The sequence below is a fragment of the Lissotriton vulgaris genome, chromosome 12 (assembly GCF_964263255.1).
Source record: "Lissotriton vulgaris chromosome 12, aLisVul1.2, whole genome shotgun sequence".
NCBI classification, from domain to species: Eukaryota; Metazoa; Chordata; class Amphibia; order Caudata; family Salamandridae; genus Lissotriton; species Lissotriton vulgaris.
The window spans coordinates 769,520,658-769,535,143 of record NC_141700.1 but is presented as its reverse complement, the minus strand read 5'-3'; positions in this window follow the sequence as shown (position 1 = coordinate 769,535,143).

Here is a 14,486-nt window from a genome sequence, read left to right as displayed (position 1 = left end):
GCTATATAAATAAAAATAAAAAAGTAAATTAAAAAAATTAAGTTTGTAAACAAAGTATTCCCCTGAAAGTAGCGCCGGCCGGGACCTAGCGCGACGCGAAGTGCGTGATGAGCGCAACACGACCTGCGTGATGACGACGAAGGAGGAGCGGCGGCGCAGTGACGAGCGGCTGTGCAGTGAGGAGCGGCGGCACAGGTAAGGAAAGGGAAAGTTCAGTGCGAGACTGTGTGAGGGCGAGTGGCGGGAGGGGGGCGCGAGTGAGTCGGGCCGGAGGGGGGCGCGAGTGAGTCGGGGCGGGAGGGGGGCGCGAGTGAGTTGGGCGGGAGGGAGTCGGTGCAGGAGGGGGTCGGGGCGGGAGCGGGTGTACTGCCCCCAGCCCCTTTCTGCCCCAGGCAACGCTGGGGCGGGCTGCTAGTAATACATAAAACACTGAAGGTGTATTTTGGGAATTGGCGCAATCCGCAAATGTGAGCCACTTTTTTGAGGCTGCAGATGCCTATTTATGATCCCAATCCAGCCCTGTCCCTGCCCACCCGGGCTGCCAGTGCCAGCTCCTTCCTCACAGTTGCTAACAGGCACCTCTTTACATTTCTAATAGGGCTGAAAGAATGTTATTAGGACACCCGCCAATCAGGGCTTGATTTGTAAATGATAGGTTGCTAGTGCCCAAAGCTCTGCTCAGAAGCCCACCTCCGCTGCTATTAAATGTCAGCGTGCTGAATCTCGTCTCTAATCCACATCAGGCCTCTTTAATGCACTCCCATACACTCTCTGCCCCCTTTTCCCTCTCTTGCTGGTCCCTGCTTTCTCCCTTTGTGATATTTTCTGTCTTTCTCTTCCTCCTTCTTTCCCCTGTGGTTGTTTTTTCCTCTCTTGCTGTCTGTCAATGTCTGATGAGAACAAATAAGTTCTGGTCCCCAAAAATGGGTGCTGGTGGACTGGAGGTAACAGGAAAGGGAGGCAGTGGACTTATCCGAGATCCAGAACTGGGAATATGTTTTAATCTAAACCACCCCTGGTCAGGAGAGAGACTTGGACTTTTTGTCTTAACACTTGAAATAGGACTCTTTTAACTAGATTGATGATGGGTCATCGGATGATACCTTTGCTTTCCCCTTGGGCAGTATGAACCCTCGTCTATTCTTCTTTGGCCATGTGATGAAAGATTCCCACCAGAATCTCTATCATTTTACTTTTTTGGTAAGTTTTATCATTGTTTTCCCATGGCCTTCCTAATCCCGCTCCTGAGGGGTTCAGGCCTGTCCAGTAGCAGGCCGGAGCTATGATTAACAACAATACTTTATTTGATTTGGTTTAAATCATACAAAGAGCGGATTAACCGCTAAAAACACGTAAACACGTGCGATTTAAAATTCATGTATAAACACTAGTTAATTGATAAAATTCCATTAAAAACATTTGATTATTAAAACATGGATAAGTAAAGGAAGATAGTACGGAGCTATGATATTTGCAATTGTTGAGCACATCTGAGAAATGCTACAGTGAATGTTCCTTTGGAAAAAAAGCCTTTCGTGTGAATGGGCCCACAGAAACATCCTGGCAGTCAGCAGCAACGTGGATCATGGAAAAAGCCAAAAAATTAATTAAGAACGAAGTCAGGGTTGGTTAACCAGTAACCATTACACCCGAAGGCACCAGTGAAACCACACTGAAGGAGAGAATTAACCAGACAAGGTCCGGTGGAGAACCCAAAAGAAACAAAAGGTTTGAAACGTGTCGACGACCCGCACTAGGGAATCTTTAGTTAAAGAGACAACTAAATGTAGGCAATACTACAAGGGACATTGGAGGCCTACTAAAGGGATGCGCTGAATAGCCCGCAGCAGTAACTTCGAATAGCAGTCTCAGTCTTTGAACAAAACTAAGAGACTAATAACAGAATCTCCAGCACTTTATACATCAAAAGACTGGTTCATTCCTAATTAAATTTATTTCTGTTACATGGTTGCTCTGTTGTATACATTTAGTTTTTATATTATTTTCCTGTCTGTGATTTAGTAAAATTATGTTTTGCAGAAGGGCTGTAACTATTGTGCCTTTTACTTAAATGTCATCTGAAGGATATGTTTAAGGTGTTTGTGAAATGTTTTGAAATACTATAATACTTTACATCAAAAAACGAGGTCACGTTAATTAAATGACTTGATCTTTCAGTAAAGAAGTGTTCATTTAATAATTATCGGTCTGGGTATACAGTTGGAATCCATTGTACTAGTCGCCCAGCCCAGCTGATCAAATGGCAAAACACCTCTGTATGCGAACTTCGTGTGAGCGAGGGTGGCAGGGTCCTCTTGTAATGTATGTTTTTTTTTATTGTGATGTTTTTTAACTAACATGCTGAAGGCGTTGCCCCTTAGGGCTAGGTGTACGAAATTCTTATTTTGCATTTCCTAATAAGCGCCTCCATAGAAATCACTACTTATGAACTGCAAAATGGAATGTACAAAAATCGCTGTTAGGAAATCTTTATTTTTGTATAATCCATTTTGCATTTGCATTTCTTAATAGCGCTAGGAATCGCTATAAGGAAATCGCTATTGAAGAAAGGCTAAACCATTCATTCCTATTGGCCTAAAGGCCTGTAAGTACGAATAGGTTTGCATTTTCTAATTTGTGATTTCTTAATAGTAAATAGCAAAGTAGGAAATGGAATACTAAGGGTGACTATGGCCCTAAGGCCATCCTTGAAGCACCCCAAAAACAGGTGTTGCATATGTAAAGCGCACACATGCCCTAGAGGCATGTAAGCGCTACATGTAACTTTAAAAAATGCATTATGTGCATTTTTTTAAATTGCACATGGTTACCAGTGACTTGAAGTCGATGGTAGTAGCATTTCCTAAATGCCCATTTCACATTTAGGAAATGCTTTGTACATGTGCTTAGGAAATTGCATATAGGTAATACCTATTTGCAATCTACCTATTTAGGGAGTCACAAAATGTGATTTCTACTGGGTAGAAATAGCATTTTACGATTCCCTAAATACCTTTGTACCAGTGCTTAAGTTGACCAGGTGGCTTCCGGTACTCTGCACCAGCACTTAATTGTTGAAGACATTTTCTTTATTTTAAACAATGTGTGTGTCCCAGTGAGTTAGAAGGTGTTAGGGCATATGGTGACAACTGGTAAGCAGTGTGTGAATATAAGTGCAAAAAAGAAAATATAGAAGTGCCAGTAAAAGGACTAAAATTGGAGAGAAAAGAGGAAAAGTAGTTTTAGTTGGTACCTCTCTACTTCCAAATCAATAAAACCAGTGCGACATAGTAGTTTGAACAAATATCTACTATGTGTGTTAATAGGTCTAATAGACCTATTAACACACATAGTAGATATTGTTTAAAATAAAGAAATCTCTTCAACAATGGTTGGTAACATCTCCTTCCTGGTGTGAAGGATCCCAGATGATGACATGGGCGTCCTCAGTCGATAACTGATGGGTATTTTTTCACACTCAGAAAGTACCCTCGTGACCATTAGTGTCATATCCTTTTCACACATATATATATTTTTTCTAAATGTATGTTTGCATTCAACATTCTCTGTAGGTCAGGTAGTTAGTTAGTCACTAGTCTACTTCTTGTTTGCGACCCACAGCTACTTTATGTATTGTTAAATTGTTCTGTTCAGGGGTCGTAGCTGTGATAGGTCGGTAAACATCCCCTTGGACCCTCCCATCACCGTTTGTCTCAAGCCCTGAGGCGTTTGCCATTGGCCTTTAATCTGGCCCTACAGGTCTTATCGGGCCCTCCTGAGCTCATCGCAGTGAGAGCGACACTGAGGGTCCTTGAGGGCAAGAACCTGAGACTAAAGTGGACCAGTCTGAGAAACTCTACAGGGAGTTCCGTGCCTTTGAAGACAAGTTTATATAGATAAATATTTGAAAAGCGCACAAATGCCCAAGGGCATCCTGTCGCTGATATCGTTATGATTCGCAATGTACCCCAATATAGGCCTAGGCAGTCTCCTAACCTTTCACCTACATTTACTGTGCCATTGTACTACATACCAAGTTTGGTGTTGACCTGTTACCAAAATAGGTGCTGTATAATGCTGTGTGGTTTTCTCTGAAAACGAGCCTCCTTTATTATGCATGAGGATGCTCAGAATCACAGCAGGATTGCCATCTTCTGCATAATAACTATGGATAAGGTTCACCACTATCATCATCCTTCGCCAACATGACACAGCAAGGTTTAACCTCTAAGGGTACCTTTTGGGTATATAAACACCATATATTTGCCGGCGCAGTCAGAGGAGAAAGCCTTCCATGCTGACACTCTGACGCGAGCCGCTGAGGTTCCTGCATGCAGACACTCAAGCACGCAGTGGTCTGACATCCCTCGCGGGGTGTCCATCTTGAGACCAAGACGGGGTCCTTCATTCTCCCACAACAGATAATGGGGTTGGTCTTACCTTGGAGGATTCTTGGCTACACACATACATACATGCTAGGTACATTTAGGTACATTAAGTTAGGCTCTGCATCGTAGGAGTACGCATTATTACTGTCATGTATTCATATGCTTGCACATATTCATTCTTTTAGCACTATGGTAGAACTCTAGCATCCATTTGCTTTGATGGTACTTATACTCGTTTATATCAGTTTCTGTCTTATGGTTGTTTCAGCACACATATTTTATGCTGGAATGACGCTGGTTCAATAAATGCTTATTGAAAACGTCCCCACAGTTAATTCTGTGTATCTACTCGAGAAAAAGTGAGCACGAGTGACTGAGCGAAAAGTACTGCATTGTTTTCACGATCCCTGATGGGACAGGGTTGTCATGTTTGATAGTTGCCATAAACTAATCTCTCCTTGGTAAGAGGAGTTCATAATGGCACTATGAGCTCGCTGGTATACAGGCGAACTTATCCGGTGGGGGTGTCTGGAATCAGTCTAGACACTGATGCCACAGTTTATGTTGTCTAAATGTGCAGATCCTATGTAGATTTATGGGAACTACATGGCAATATCTGTAAGAAACTGTGATGTAATAAAAAGAGAAAAAAAGCGAACTGGAAAGTGGTGGAATAACGCCAGGTTTCCGGGAGATGCTCAGATTTGGCGGACCTCTTAGATGCTTCGGTCGCAAGAGCCTTAAGAGGCAATAGCGGTCCCAATGGTCTTCCAAAGTGGGCAGGAATATTGCTCCGACCAGGAGGCTGAAGAACCGCTCACCTAATTAGGAACCTCACCCTGAGTAGCCTTTGGACAAAGAGTAGTCTTCACTGAAGAAAGTTTCCTCTCCCAGTGTTTATGGAGGGGTTGGGCATGGCAGTGGGCAGTCACTTATCCAGTGACATTTCCAGAGCCTCTAAGGAGGCCAAGACTTGAGCCGAGGAAAATGGAAAAAACAAAGAAGGTTACATTCTTTCTTTCCTCTCCAGGATGAGGCCTCAACGTAAGTGCTCACGGGAAGTGGTGATAGAGAAGTGGTGAACATTGCAGATGAGATTTCCACCACCTTCCTCGTGATGCTGGAGCTAGAGTTGCAGCATGCCTGGACAAGTGCAGACGGGTGTCTTCATGTGCATGAGATGCTCCATACTCCAGAAGGGTTTCCCATAGCGTTTGGGGTACCCCCATGCAACTGTAAGGCCTCATACTTAAAATTATCGTCAAATACTGGTAGCCTTATTGGATCATGAAGCGACACAATTGGAGGTGAAAGGAGGGTTGCAAAGGTCTTTTCTCCACCCCAGGGGTTCCTAGCCAAGTGGTGAGAAAAAAGTTCAAAACCTGAGGCAGGTCCTAAACTTGAGGGAGTTCAATGGGTGGCTGGTTTACAGGCATTTCAAAGTGGAGGCATCCATTTAATGAGCTTCGCTGGGTAATTTTCAGGATGGACAACTAATCAGCAGCCTGAGATGTTAGCTTTGTGGGAGAGACTAAATCCACGGATTTCTGGCCCTTCTGCCTAGAGGGTGGAGGAGAGGGATTTATGTCTCGGAGGAAGATCTCCTGTGTCAGTTACCTGCGGGGTGGACTGGAGTTTCTGGTTCTCGTGGAACTCAGACGACTGGACGTTGCATCCTATGGAATTCTAGAGACTGGTCTCTAGGTGGGGGCCCCCTCAGAGGACTTGTGTGCTTCCAGGCTGAATGCGCAGGTTCCAAATTTTTTTTAGTTGGGAAAACAGTGCAGGTTGATGTGTTCCAACAGAACTGGAGTGAGAGGTTTAAGTATACATTTCAACTGTCCTGATGATTCCATGTGTTGCAACTCAAGCGTGAAGGTGGCAAGCAGAATTGTTTCTCGCGACTTCAGTCTGGAGGACACAGCATGTTTCCGGTTACCGTAGGAATTCTCATGTGATTGCCCACTCCAATTACTTCCATTGATGGAACTTCTACTGAGACCTCAAGTGGAGGTCCATCTAGTGACTCGAGGCGTCTCTCTCCCATTGCATGACCAGTTCCAGGGGCAGTGCTTAATTTGAGCCCGTGGTTTCCGGTGCTGAGAGCAACAGCACTTAATTCTCAGCACCTGCTTTTATGACAGTCTGCCACATGGTGGCGCTGTTGTCTAATTTTGAGATGAGCACAATAATAGTTGCTTAACCATTCAATATATATATAAACAATTAATATTACCTTCCGTCCAAATCATTCTTATACCTTTGAGTCGCTGGAATAGTCTGAATTGTCACACCTGCATGCTATATATTGTAATGGTTTTAATTAACCGAACAATAAAGAATTTACTTACTTACTTAATAATACTCTATGCCACTGCACTCTACGCCTCTCTACTCTACTCTAACACTCTACTCTATGCCTATGCACTCTATGACACTCTACTGACGCCACTGCACTCTCCACCACTCCAGTCTACTCTGCACAACACAATTCTACACCACTCTATTCTACACCACTCTGCAACACTGTACTCTATGCTAATACACTCTATGCCAATGCACTGTACTCCACTCCAGTCTAGGCCACTCCAATCTACTCTGCACAACTCCACTCTATGCCACTCTCCTGCACGACACTGCAACACTCAACTCTATGCCCCTGCACTTTACGCGAGTCCACTGTACGCAACCCTAATCTACTCTGCACCACTGCACTCGACTCCACTTTGCTCTACACCATTACACTCTACGCCACTGCACTCAACCAAGCAACACTCCATTCTATGCCACTACACTCTATGCCATTCCACTGTAGACCATTGCATTCTACAACCCTGCATACTACGACACTCTACTCTGCAACACTGCACCACTCTACGCAGCACCAGTTCATGCCTCTGCGCCACTCTACTCTGCACGCCATTCTACTCAGCACTACTCCACTCTGAATGGCTGCACTCTACGCCACTGCACTATAAGGCACTATACTGTGCAACACTCTAGACCAATGCTCTCTATACCAGTCCACTCTGCTCTATGCCACTCCATTCTATGACACTCTAATTCACAACACTCTCTGCCACTCAACAACACTCTACTCTGCCCTTTGCTGTTCCACTGCACAACACTGCACGCCACTCTCCACTAAGTCACTAACTTTTAACCACACTGAAAAGCAGCCATTGTGGTGTACAACATGGCTAAAACACGTTGACAAAGCCAATAGCTCTGGTATAGGCGAGACCTATTGGCTTTCCCAGTGCTTGTTGAATATAGTAATGGCGAGAAGAGACATAACCCTAGAGGACTGGCGTTGATGTTCTGACTCAAAAGCAGAAGCACTAAACTCTTGAGCCTTGTGTGGAGGCTGAAAGAAGAATACCACAGCCGAGGCAGCTCACAACCATTGGACAAGATGCGGAGGCCACTCTGCCACTGAGGAGCACCAGGAAATACATGGATGGCCCTTGTTCTACATCTGCACAGTTGACAGTAAAACCTGACGACTGTCTAGAAAATGTGGTTTTCTTTAATAACAATTTGTATGATCCACAACTAAGTTAAATTTTGATGTACACATAAAAATACCTAGTTATGTTAGGTTATGTTAAAATGGATTTTTAGAGCGCACGGCTACTCAACAGTGTCCTGGCGCTGAGACAGAAAGACACAGAGGCCAGAAGAGAAAGAACTCCGGAGCCAGGGTGTCGGCCATTATACTGTTTGTTGGAACAGCCAGGTTTTCAGTTGTTTCCTGAAAGCTAGTATATTCGTGGCCTGCATGAGCGGGAGAGGCAGCTTGTTCCAGAATCTAGCCACTTGCACTTGAAACGAACATCCGCCGCGGCGGGTTCTGAGACAATTTTGTATGACAATTAGGTGTTGGTGTGCTGACCTAAGGGATCGGCCAGGCACGTAGTATGAGACCCTTCTGCGGATGTAATGAGCTCCCATGCCATGCAGAGCTTTAAAAGCCAGGACCAGTGTCTTGAAGAGGATTCCGCATCGGACAGGCAGCTAATGCAGATTCTTCAGGTGGTGGGAAATCCGGTCTCTAGGTCCGAGTCCCAAGACTGCCCTGGCAGCCGCGTTCTGCACGACCTGAAGTCTATTCTGTAAGAATTCTGGAAGGCCCAGGTAAAGGACGTTGGCATAGTCCAATCTTGAGGTTATAAGGGCCTGAATGACCGTCTTTCTGTGAGAGGTCGGCAATAGAAAGAAAAACCTACGGAGCTTTTTCAGGAGACCAAAACACGTACCTGCCACCGACTGTACTTGAGGTGTCATGGATAAGGCGTTATCCATTTTCACTCCCAGGTTCTTTACAATCTTAACGGCTGACTGGGGAGGGGAGACATATCAGTAGGCCACCATTGTTTTCAGGTGTCCAGAGGTGCGGTGCCAAAAAAGATAATTTCAGACTTTTCCGGGTTACATTTCAGATGGCTGTGTCTCAACCAGGCAAAGATTTCTCTTAGACATTTATTTATCTTCTCCCTGTTAAATTCCTCCCCCTTCTTACAAGTGAACAGCAATTGAGTGTTGTCGGCGTAGGATATAATCATAGCCTCACCCACTTCTGCCAGGGTAGCCAGAGGAGCCATGTACAGATTAAAAAGTACTGGGCTCAAGATAGATCCCTGAGGCACGCCAACATTCAAGGGCGGATTACTGGCTGCAAATGGGGGCGACCAGACCTCTTGGTTTCTATCCTCCAAGACGGAGGAGAACCACTTCAACACCGTGCCTCCAAGTCCACACTCCTGTAACCTCTGCAGGAGGTGACCGTGAGGCAGTGTCGAAGGGCACAGAGAGGTTTAAAAGGACAAGAGCCGATTTGCCTCCTTTATCAAGTGTCTCTTTGATAGATTCGGAGACCTCCAGCAGCGCCGTCTCTGTACTGAGGTTCTGCCTGAAGCCAGACTGACTCGGGTGTAGAAGGTTATTAGCTTCAGCAAAGTCGCTAATCACGGAGTGAACGTATTTCTCTATTGTCTTTGCAAAGAAAGACAGCAAAGAGATGGGTCTGTAATTAGATAATTCCATGGGGTCAGCCGTAGGTCTTTTTTTTTAAAGGGAAATTATTTTCACACTCTTCCAGCTTACCGGGACCTGACCACTATGCAGAGACACGTTCGAAATGCTATTCACTGTGGGATTCGAAATCTCCGCCATTGAAATATTTGAAAAAATACATGAGAAGGAAAAGTTCAGAGTTATTCTTGGGGACAGATCCTGTTCCTCTTTAGGGGAGAGGGTTGATGAAGTGCCTTGGATATGCCAGGTATGTTTATGCCCACGTTCCAGTTCTGCTGGCACTCAAAGGTACTCTGGTCTGGTCCTGAGGTTTATCCAGTGACTTGGCGTCACCAGGCTTTTACCTGCTCCACCGTGCCCCAGTAAGTGTTTGAGAGCCATAATGCTCCTCTTTATATGAACAAACATCAGCAGATGCGGTGTGTGCAGCAACGCCACATTGATCACCCCTGCAGAGGACAATCTTCAGAGTGCCCATCTAGGCCCACTAGCCCCTAAGAAGGGTGGGAGGTTCATGAACCAAAGGCACGTGTCGCTTACTTTATACAACCTGGCAATGGTTCTGGCTCAAGGGATCCAGCCTGGCGGAGAAGGACTAGTTTGGGGGGGTTGAAAGGGGGGGGGGGATTTGCCAGGCTAGGTTCATCCCTGAAAGACACAAAGTGGTTTCTTCCTGATCTTTGCTTTGGTGAGCTGGATTCGTCACTATCCCTGCACCTACCCAAACCCACTAGACTCGCTGGGGACCCACTGGGCACTTTATCCTATAAACGCTTGGCCACAGTAAGGCAACTTAAAACCAAGAGTGGGTGGGTGTCGTAAGGCTGTTTTGCATCAGTCTATTGTATTACTGCCTGCAGGTACTTAGGTGTGGAGTGCAATGCTTAATTGAGGCCCACCGGCAGTGCTTAATTCGAACCGGTGGTATCAAGTGCGGCCCGTCGGCAGTGCTTAATTCGAACCGGTGGTTTCAGGTGCGTCTCACCGGCAGTGCTTAATTCGAACCGGTGGTATTAGGTGCGGCCCACCAGCAGTGCTTAATTCAAACTGATTGTTTCAGGTGCGTCCCACCAGCAGTGCTTAATTCGAACCGGTGGTTTCAGGCGCGTCCCACCGGCAGTGCTTAATTCGAACCGGTGGTTTCAGGTGAGGCCCACCGGCATTCGTTTTTTGAGAACTGGCTCTTTCTTTTCAATCTGAAAAAGACAGAGAATGGCAGAAAAGGGGGAAAGAAAGAAGATGGAACTATGAGAAAAGAGGCATGAAAAAGAATCTGGAGAGTGAAATAAAGGTGCAGAAAGTGTGTGGTGGTGGACGAAAGAGGCAGGACTTGGCGTGAAGAGCAGGAAGCCTTGGATTTCACCACCCTGACATTCAAGAGCCCAGGCTGCATACTTCTGAGCCACCCCAGGCCTCATCCTTTTACAAATTAAGTACTTTGAAGACACAGGATTAAAGGTAAACAGTGGCGCATTCCACAGGGGTCTTGTTCGGAAAATGGGGTTAAAGCATGTAATTTCATAAATGAAATATTCTTTACTTCTGTGGTCCTTTTACTTTAAGAGGAAGCCATGGTCTTGTCCTGTGTCCCCCCCCAGTAGAGGTGGACCTTTTCCCAGAGAAAAATACTGACCATCTGTACACTTTTTAACATTCTACAAAGGCCGGGACATGATTCTTAAATAGAACTTCATGTGAAGTCACCCGCTGCATTCAACTTAACTTGCATTTTCTATATTTAATTGTAACTATCAGCCAGGGATCATTCGGGCAGCTGTGGATCACATTTAAACTCTTTTCTTCTTATATTTATTGTTTAAAGTAAATGCTGATAACAAGAAAAAGTACTAGCTTTAGGTGAATTTTTCACTGAAATAGACATTAAAATACCGGTCGTGTCCTTATGAAACCTGGCATCTGGCAAGCCTACTCGCCAGTGAATTGGACACGTTACCCTCGCTTTTGTGACAAATAAAAACCACACTATTAGGAATTTTGCTACAGATTGCTAGGTAGACGTGACAGACTGGTCCATTGACAGGCAGCCTTGGGTACCAGCTCGTTTATTATACTCTGCCACACCTCAGAACTACTGACCTAGTTATCACTGGTGATTCGGAGCTGTGGAATTAATCTGCTGCTTATGCACTAACCCGGTTACTGCGTGCTCTGGAAACAGCGCCATGCATACAATGAATGGCGTGGTCTGCATCCTTGTGTCTTTGCCAATGCTTATTTTGTTTGTACATTATTTTGTAATTTGTATGAAGACATACGATCAGCCCAGTAGCATCATTGAGGGAGCTTCCGGTCTCTTGTGCAAGTAAAACAAGCCGTGTCTAAATGCCAGACCATGCACAGTGAAAGGCATACATTGCACCGGAAGTCTGTGGCACCGAGGTGGGCACATCCGCGCGGATCTGCAATGTGTGAAGACAGAATGCTGTCACTCACGTCAGGTCAGCCAATGACGGAAGCGGGATGCTCCTCTGCCGCATGATGTGGTGGGAGGAAGCCACATGGGAATGACACGGCAAAAGCCCTGCTAAAAGTGTTATTTATTGTGTGCGAGTATATATATATATATATATATATATATATATATATATAGAGAGAGACAAGGGAAAAAAGAAAATTCTAGATAGTATGGCCAGGTCCACTGGAAAGCTGCGATTGTGCAGCAGCGGCATTTTACAGAATTATAGATTTGCCACATAATCCACCATTTGCTGCATAATCTGTACATTTTAACCCCCAAAAATAGTTTCTAGCTCAAACGGGTAAAAAATAAAAATGCAGCAACATGTAGCCACGCAGTGGAAGGCTTTCTATTGGAAGTAGGGACAAGGGCCGCCTGTGTCATTGGTTGCTTGGACTTGGGGTGGGACTACTGATAGGGCTAGGGCCTCTATTGTATGTAGAGACTAGGGTTTTTGAACTGATTGGGTGCTTGGACTAGGGCTAAGATTGGCTGTAAGGTCCTGGTCTCCTATTGGTTCTAGATTTTTAGGGCTAGTGTTGTGATTGGATAGTGTTAGGGCTAGGGTTCCCATTGGCTGACGGGGTCACCTGATTACTAGAGCTATAAAAGGCCAGGCTTAGGGCGTCTCAGCCCAGGCGTCGAGACTAAGGGCGGAGAGGACAAGGGCAGTTGCCTGTTTGAGCCTGTACAGGGCAGAGAGGACAAGGACAGTTGCCTGTTATGGGCGGAGAGGACGAGGGCAGTTGCCTGTGTGAGCCTGTTCGAGACTGGTCAGGTCCAGGGCCAGAAATGCTGCCCAATATACATTCCTCCATTATGCATCTATATACATTCAATGTACTTATGGATCTATATATTTATCGCTTTCTTCTAATTTAGCATTTCCAATGCGCTTCCCTATTTCTCAGCCTATAGTTTGCTCAATATATCCTCTACATCCACTCTCTCATTTATTCCAAACCCCATACCCCTACTATGATCCCCAAAATAACCCTTTCTAGACTCTCTCCTACACTACCCCTCCTTGCATCATCTTACACCTCTTTTACTATACCGATCCCCCAAAACAAACCTTTCTAAACTCTTCCCTCTTTTCTACCCCTCTCCAACCCTTCTCAATCCAAATAACTGACTAACATATTCACCACTAAAATTACTTTGTCTCACCATACTAATTCAACACTAATCCTGATGGGTCAAGAGTAGCGTGCTACTTGCGCTACAAAACCCCATCAGGGGTAGCAAGCGCTATATAAATACAAACAACTTTCCCTTCACTATCCCACCACCTACCCTACCCAAATAACTTAACATACCCACTACTCAAATTACTTCATATTTTACTATACTAATTTTCAACACTAATCCTTTGAGTTCCGGAGTGGCGTGCTACTCGCCAGAAAAGTGCTTCAACGCCCATCAGGGGTAACAGGTGCTATATGAATGCAAACCTTTCTTCCCCTTTTATCCCTCCGCTATCCTTCTCACTCCAAATAACTGACTAATATCCACCACTGAAATTACTTTCATATTTCACGATATTAATTCACCACTAATCCTTTATTGGCTTCCTGAATAGCGTGCGCCAACACCCCATCAGGGGTAACAAGCGCTATATAAATACAAACCTTTTTTCCTCCTCTATCCTTCTTCTATCATTCCAAATAACTGACTAACCTATCCACCACTTAAAATTTACTTTCATGTCTCACTATACTAATTCAACACTAATCCTCTATGGGTCCCGGAGTAGCGTGCTACCCGCCGAAGAAGCTCTTCGACGCCTTGTCAGGGGTAGTAAGCGCTATATGAATGCAATTACAATACATAATTCCAGTGGCCCTGGGTAGTCTCTTTGAAAGGAAGGAATTCATCAATTGCAATTTTTTGTGTGCAGTGGTGCAGATTGGTGAGGAGGTAAATTTCTGAGTAACTGAATGAATAGATAATTAATATCCATGGATAGACGAGTGAGTGGGTGATTTGGTGACCGTGTTGATGAATGTACCCACAAACTGATAGTTGAGAACTTAGTTATAGTGAGAACTAAACAGTAAAATGAAGCATAGAAAATACCACTGCAGTGGAGAGTTGGGTGAAACTAAAAACCTTTACAGCACAGACTATTCCTCAACATATTACAGGTGCCATGTGAGGTCAGAACGCCAGTGAATGGGTTAGGTGGATCTTAAAGGTAGCCTGCGATCTGTTCGCTCATTGTCTAAGAGTGTGAGTATACGTGCATATTGAAAGAACGTCTCAACTTCTGTATGTAGAGATAGAGCACTCCTCCGAGTTTCTATAACTTTACTAATACGCGTAGGAATGTTGTCATTGCATTTCAATTGCTCATGACAACCTTGTTCACAACACCGCCCGCCATCTTGTGAGCGATTCTATACAATATTAGAACATTGGAATGTTGGTAGCTCCATTGAAAACAATGGAGTGCTCTGGGCTTATAATGGCCGGTATAAGCCTGGAGCGCCAACATTCCAATGTTTCTTTGTTCACAGCGCTGGCTGTGAACAAAGGCTTCAGGGAGCCTGAGGGGAATCCAATCCCCTCAGGCTCCCACA